Genomic DNA, 7,829 nt, shown 5'->3' with positions numbered 1-7,829 from the left:
CTCTATACCCTCGGCAGGGTTCTGGAGGGTGCATGGGAGTTCGCCCAACCAGTCTACACGTTTTGTGGATTTGGAAAATGCGTTCGACCGTGTCCCTCGGGGGCTCATGTGGGGGGTGCTCCGGGAGTACGGGGTACCGGACTCCCTGATCGGGGCTGTTCGATCCCTGTACGACCGGTGCCAGAGTTTGGTCCGCATTTCCGGTAGTAAGTCGAACTTGTTCCCGGTGAGGGTTGGACTCCGCCAGGGCTGCCCTTTGTCACCGATTCTGTTCATAACTTATATGGACAGAATTTGTAGGCGCAGCCAGGGCGTTGAGGGGGTCCGGTTTGGTGACCTCAGGATCTGGTCGCTGCTTTTTGCGGATGATGTGGTCCTGTTGGCTTCATCGGGCTGTGACCTCCAGCTCTCACTGGAGCGGTTCGCAACCGTAAGCGAGGCGGCTGGGATGGGAATCAGCACCTCCAAATCTGAGGCCATGGTTATGGACCGGAAAAAGGTGGAGTGCAATCTCCGGGTCGTGGAGGAGATCTTGTCCCAAGCGGAGGAGTTCAAGTATCTCGGGGTCTTGTTCACGAGTGAGGGAAGGATGGAGCGCGAGATCGACAGGCGGATCGGTGCGGCGTCCGCAGTGATGCGGGCTCTGCATCGGTCCGTCGTGGTGAAGAAGGAGCTGAGTCGAAAGGCGAAGCTCTCTATTTACCAGTCGATCTACGTTCCTACCCTCACCCTGGGTAGTGACCGAAAGAACGAGATCGCGAATACAAGTGGCCGAAATGATTTTTCTTCGCAGGGTGTCCTGGCTCTCCCTTAGAGATAGGGTGAGAAGCTCGGTCATCCGGGAGGGGCTCAGAGTAGAACCGCTGCTCCTCCGCGTCGAGAGGGGCCAGTTGAGGTGGCTCGGGCATCTGATAAGGATGCCTCCTGGACGCCTCCCTGGTGAGGTGTTCTGGGCACGTCCCACTGCGAAGAGGCCCCGGGGAAGACCCAGGACACGCTGGAGGGACTATGTCTCTCGGCTGGCCTGGGAACGCCTCGGGGTCCCCCAGGAAGAGCTGGTGGAAGTGGCCGGGGAGAGGAAAGTCTGGGCCTCCCTGCTTAGGTTGCTGCCCCCGCGACCCGACCCCCGGACAAGGGGGTCGGGTCCCTGTACAAGCCCGGCATGAGGTGTGTAGCCACTTGTTTAAAGCTGTCATAAACATTCAATGGTGTAGCGGCAGTTATCCTGGCAAAACATGTAGCCTAATGTTCTTTATGTATTGTCAGGACATGGTCCAAGTAGGCATACACATTATAGGCTATACTTGATGTTACATGTTGATGTTCAGCCTATTCAATTTAACAACTTTCAGAAGGACAAGACATGCAGTGGATAATATCTTAACCCTCGTGCTGCCTTCGGGTCACATGACCAAAAGGTTCATAACGAACCATCGTTGTGTTTACCCAATTTTACCCAATACAAAAACAAATAAAAATAATTTTCTTTTAACATTCGCAATGTGGGGGGTCTGAGACAGCCCAACGGTTAAAAGAAAATGCTTAACTTTGTTTTTGTATGCGGTAAAGTTGTCGCAATACGACGGTGGGTCACAATGACTGATGGGTCAGAATGACCCGAAGATAACACAAGGGTTAATATCTTTTTTTTGTAGCCTATGCCACTTTCATTCTATCCTTTGTGTAGCCAAAACACTGCATTTTTAAAGACTGAAAATAGATTAATATGTAGTCTACATGTTATTAACTTTGATCTTTTTCCCATTTTTGATACAGCCTTACATTTTGTTTTGGAGGTGTAGCCTCTGACCCTACACCCCTAGGCTACTGTGTATTGAAGAGGTTTGTCCTTAACCACTGATCAGTTAACAATAATTAAATATCATTATTATTTTATTGGGTGTGCTTTGCCTTCGGCAAGGGCACAACCGTTGTTCTCTCACATATATATTAATTATTTATTGTTTATTTTCGCCCCCCTAAGGATTAGTCAATATTTGGTCTACATAGACAACCTATGTGTCAAAAGTTTCGTATTGGTAGCGATTGCGTTGGTTGTATTTTTATTTACGTTCCGTTGCATGGTTTAAGTAGAAATTGCGTTTTTGTGGTGAAAGGTGAAGCTAACGGTGGCTAATTTGTGTAATAACTTGATTCATAGGAAGATTAGATAAGAACTTCAGGAAGTGACAAGCCACGGTAATAAGGATAACAATGTATTTGTTTAATAAAAAGTGCTTACAAAGAAACGGTTGGTAAATTAGTAATGTAGGGAATGGGTGTGGGATCAGTGCAAGTGTAGAGCGAAGAGAATCATTACAAACTAAAAAGCAAACAGTGATGATGTTCCTGCTAGTAATGGAGAGACCCAGCTTGTTAGGGCACAGCTTATTAAGGACCAAGGTACAGATCACAGGTGTGCCCCTGCAGCAATCACAGCTCCTCTACCTGCCTGCCATCCTGCAACAGAACCAAAGACAAAACAGAAGACAATGGAGAGGAGACCTAAACAATGCACATAGAGCCAACAATCTAACATGGTTTATGCCATCATCAGAACAGGCATAACCTCCCGATCACTACAAGTCATTCAGGTAATGGTAATGTCCTATTGACTCATACAGCTGTGAACAGTATCCTTTCTGAAGTAGACATGGCAAGTGTTTGCTGACCATGGCAGTGTTTAACAGCGTTCAACTCAAGTTAAAAGCAGTAGGCCTACATCTTACACAGCAGAAAGACAAATATTTATTTCAGGTAATCTGCAAGTCCCAGTGTGCCATTATAATCGGCCCTTGTCCCAGCAGCAGCTTGGTAGTCCTGGTTGCACAGTGAAACCCAGCTGCAAGGTTGGAGTTGGGCCTTTGGGACATTGTATGTTTACATTTATATTTAGTCATTTAGCAGACGCTCTTATCCAGAGCGACTTACAGTTAGTACAGGGACATTCTCCCAGAGGCAAGTAGGGTGAAGTGCCTTGCCCAAGGACACAACGTCATTTTGCATGGCTGGGAATTGAACCAACAACCTGATTAATAGCCCGACTCCCTATCCGCTCAGCCATCTGACCCCCAGTCCAGTATATGATCTGTTAAGTATAAAGACAACAGTGTGTGAATGTGAAGGACAACCGATGAACCTTTATTTCTGTCACCTTGGCTGTGTATTTCACTTTTCTAGGTCTATAGAAGGAAGATGACCGCTCAACAAATTGGCATCACAATATATTGGCATGAGAACCTATCACTTCATAACTGCTACCTCCAATCACTGTACATACTGTCCTGTCACTGTACATACTGTCCTGTCACTGCAGGCTACATACGTTTGCACTGGCACCAATTACTGTTATATGTTGTTTTATATGGCATCATGGTCCTGGGGAAATAGGTTTAGTCCTGTGGTCCTATAAGTTTAGTATACTCTATTGTTTATTTTGTATTTATTTAGGAGGTTTATTACATTATATGTTTGCTTGTCATAGGTGTAAGCTTGTTCTGAGTACTTATTAGGATTCCTCTGTCAGGAGGAACCCTATTGTAATTGTTGGTATTATTATTATTATTATAATTTATCTCATGAACACATTGGTACCGCAGCTCCCGAGACAGCAACGCGCGCAGGTAGAATACTATACGTGTTGCCTTCCCGGTCTGTTAAAATTGATGCTAAATAAGTAATTTTTTCGACAAAAACAACTAGCTAGCTAGCACTAGCTATCGAAGGAGTGAAAACTTTAAATCTTAGAGTAGAATAAACTAGTTTAAATAAGCCTAAATACAAAACTTCCTACCTAGTAACCAGTATAGCAACCATGACAGTTTCCTGCTAGCATGCGTAGATATCTCAGGAATTTAAGGTCGGCATAGCGACGGACGCTTCCTTACATCGGAATGGCATTGTGACGTCAGGTAGGACACTATTTGGCCCTAGGACAATATTTGGCCTGACGGGCACATAACAGGTGTAGGAAAACCCGGGAGAGCATAAACAAAAGAGAAAAACACTTGAAACCTAAAATGAGGAGTCAAAGAAAAAGAAAAGACTTCAACGAAAAGTGGAGGTCTAGTCAAGAAAGGCTGGTTTATGATCCAGCCAAGAACATAATGTATTGCACTGATTGTAGGACGTAGCTCTACGGGAGTGAAAAGGTTAAGAGGGTCTCTTGTAGTTGGGACGGGACAAGCAATTTCAAAGTGGAAACAATAAAGCACCACGAAATTTCCGTTGGCCATGTCAAAGCATTGCGACGAAACGGACAAAGACGGCTGGTTCGCCACAGTTATCCCTTACAAAAAAGAAGTATACTTCAAGTTTAATTTGTAAGTATACTTAAGTATAAAAAGTATACTATGATCATGGTACCTAAAAGTATACTAATCATCTTTATCAGAATCAGAAATCAGAAAGGGATTTATTCCCCATGAAAGTTTGCACAGACAAGGAATTTGCTTTGGCAGGAAGGTGCATACAATAAACATATACCTAAAATTTAAATATGTGGACTAACTATACTAAGGGTACATAAACTGGCAGTACTAAGTGGGATTAGAATATAATTACATATACGATAAAATATAAATTGCCGTAAATTACAATATAAAAATACAAAAATACAAATATTACAAAAAATACAAATGTACAAGATACCATGTTGTAATGCAGTGCAAAAAGCAGAGTGTTTTAAGCAAGAAGTCATTTGAGTCAGTGTGGTCCCTTGGCCTTGTTGAAGAGGCCAACAGCGGAAGGGAAGAAACTGTTTTTGTGGCGTGAGGTATTGGTCCTGTTAGACCGCAGCCTTCTGCCGGAGGGGAGTGACTGAAACAGGGAGTGTCCAGGGTGGGAGGAGTCGGCCACAATCTTCCTCGCTTGCCTCAGGGTCCTCGAGGTGTGTAGGTCCTCAAGGGTAGGCAGATTGCAGCCAATCACCTTCTCAGCAGTACGGATGATACGCTGCAGTCTGCTCTTGTCCTTGGCAGTGGCAGCAGCGTACCAGACGGTGATGGAGGAGGTGAGGATGGACTCAATGATGGCTGAGTAGAAGTGCACCATCATTGTCTTTGGCAGGTTGAACTTCTTCAGCTGCCGAAGGAAGTACATCCTCTGTTGTGCTTTCTTAATGAGGGAGCTGATGTTCAGTTCCCACTTGAGGTCCTGGGAGAGGATAATGCCCAGGAAGCGGAAGGACTCCACAGTGTTGACTGGGGAATCACACAGGGTGATGGGGGTGAGTGGGGCTGTGTTCCTCCTGAAGTCCACAACCATCTCCACTGTCTTAAGAGCATTGAGCTCTAAGTTGTTCTGGCTGCACCAGGTCACCAGGTTTGCCGCTTCCCACCTATAATCAGACTCGTCTCCACCAGAGATTAGCCCAATAAGGGTGGTGTCGTCCGCAAACTTCAGGAGTTTGACGGACGGATGACTGGAGGTGCAACTGTTGGTGTACAGGGAGAAAAGCAGAGGAGAAAGGACGCAGCCCTGAGGTGATCCGGTGCTGATGGACCGGGAGTCAGAGACTTGCGTTCCCAGCTTAACGCACTGCTTCCTGTCAGACAGGAAGTCTGTGATCTACCTGCAGGTGGAATCAGGCACGTTCAGCTGGGAGAGCTTGTCCTGAAGCAGGGCGGGGATGATGGTATTGAAGGCAGAGCTGAAGTCCACAAACAGGATCCTGGCATAGGATGCTGGGGAGTCCAGGTGCTGTAGGGTGAAGTGGAGGGCCATGTTAACTGCATCGTCCACAGACCTGTTGGCTCTGTAGGCAAACTGCAGGGGGTCCAGTAGAGGGTCAGTGATGGATTTAAGGTGTGCCAGCACCAGGCGCTCGAAAGACTTCATTACCACAGAGTGCTTGAGGGTGGCTGGAGAGACAGAGTCCGGCCCAGCTGCTTTGCGGGGATTCTGCCTCTTGAAAAGTCTGTTAACTTCACCCTCCTGAATGGAGAGAGTCGTCACTGTAGAGGGGGGGAGGTGGGAGGCCTCCTGGGTGGGAAGGGGTAGTTCAAGACTGTCCAATTGTCTTTCAAATCTGCAGTAGAACTCATTCAGGTCGTTGGCCAGGCGGGAGTCGTTAGTGGAGTGGGGGGCTCTGGGCTTGTAGCTCAAGACGCACTTGTTCCGGGAGTACAACGGTACTTAGGAACGGTTCGCTTGACCCGATGTTAGTTTCCTCAAGGATCACAATGACTCTTGCTTAGAGACTTGTTGCTCTTGTGGTTAGTGGTAACTGATTTAAATTTTTGTTCTCGCTGTGATATATTGTTTTATTACTGTTGCTTGCTTCTTTTTTTTTTTCACAGGTACACTTGCACTTATAGCTGTTCATGTTGTTTAATTGTAACTTGTTTAACTACATGCTCTTATGGTTCTTCCCTTTGGCACTTACTTTGGTTGTTCACAATGTGTGCTTCATGTTTTGGCTACTCGCGATGTTGTTTTGGCTATCTTGTTGTTATGATCAGTGACCTATGCACTTTGTAAAGCTCTCTCTTGGAAGTCGCTTTGGATAAAAGCGTCTGCTAAATGAATAAATGTAAATGTAGTTAGTAATTTGCCTGAGCCCTCTCCAGACAGAAGCAGAGTCGTTTGCAGAGAATTGGTGTTTTAGCCTCTCTGAGTACAGTCGTTTAGCCTCCCTCACCGCCTTGCTAAACCTGTTCTTCGACTCCTTGAAACTGTCTTTGTCCCCACTCCTAAACGCGGCCTCTTTCTCTGACCTCAACCTATCAAATAAAACTTAATTTCCCAACAACAAAATTGTGGCTAATGAAATTGCTGAGTGGCTAACTTTGGAAAACCACTAGCCACAGTGGCTGGTGAGCAAAATCTTTTATGTCAAACCCTGATTATATCCTGAGAAAAGTGGAATTTGAGGGGTATAGCTCAGGGATGGAAATTAGCACCCGCCACCAGCCAAATGCGGGTGATTTTGTGTTGTGGCGGGTAAACTCGTTTCACCTACCGGCCACCGTGGCGGGTAAATACAATTATTACACGGCTGTTCTTAATGCTGTAGAATGCCCCATTCACTTGAATGGGGCTTCCCAACGTTCTGCAGTCAATTATTTTTTGATAACAGACCGTTGCTATGTATAACTGACCGCTGTCAAGAGAAGTGGCCTTTTTGCCTCGGATTCACGTCCTTCGTAGCACTCCGTAAGTAGTCCGGTAACTTTTCAACTCCAGCGTACTCCGTTGCTTAGCGACGTCAGCTGATTTGAAGTCTAAAAAATGTTCAACGTCTATGAAGTTCAACGTCTTTGGCGAACTATTTCTCTGCTGATCAACACTACGAATGGTAACATATAAATTGTAATAAGACACACTGTGTTAAGTTTTTTTGGGGGCAAGTAGCCGTGTAATAAGCGGATAATGTATAGAACGCCGTTGTCATTATCGGGAAAATAAGCCCCTTCAGAGCGAAGCTACACCCTTCCGCTTCGCGTCGGGGTGCTGTTCGCCCTGTCGTGGAAGAAGAACGCTCAGGAAAGCATCTCTGAAACTTCAGAATCTGATTCTGATGAGCAGGAGTAAACTGTACTGGGATTGGGGAGGATGAGTGGGGGAATGTTAGTTTGTTGTTTAATCTGCCCTACTCATTTAATGAAATGTATATCAGTTCGTGGTTTGTGTATGTATAAAAGAGAAAGTGTGAGTGTTTCATTGAGACTGAGATCAAATAAACTTCTTAAGTATTGTAGATCTTGTAGTATTAATTTTCACATGCAGTTACACATTGTCGGTTAAAAACAAGAAAGTGGCTGGTAAAAACATGGCCGGTGGACAAAAAATTTAATTTCCATCCACTGCTATAGCTCCATAGACCTCCA

This window comes from Osmerus mordax, chromosome 2 (genome assembly GCF_038355195.1).
Source record: "Osmerus mordax isolate fOsmMor3 chromosome 2, fOsmMor3.pri, whole genome shotgun sequence".
NCBI classification, from domain to species: Eukaryota; Metazoa; Chordata; class Actinopteri; order Osmeriformes; family Osmeridae; genus Osmerus; species Osmerus mordax.
Note: the sequence above shows the minus strand (reverse complement) of the source record.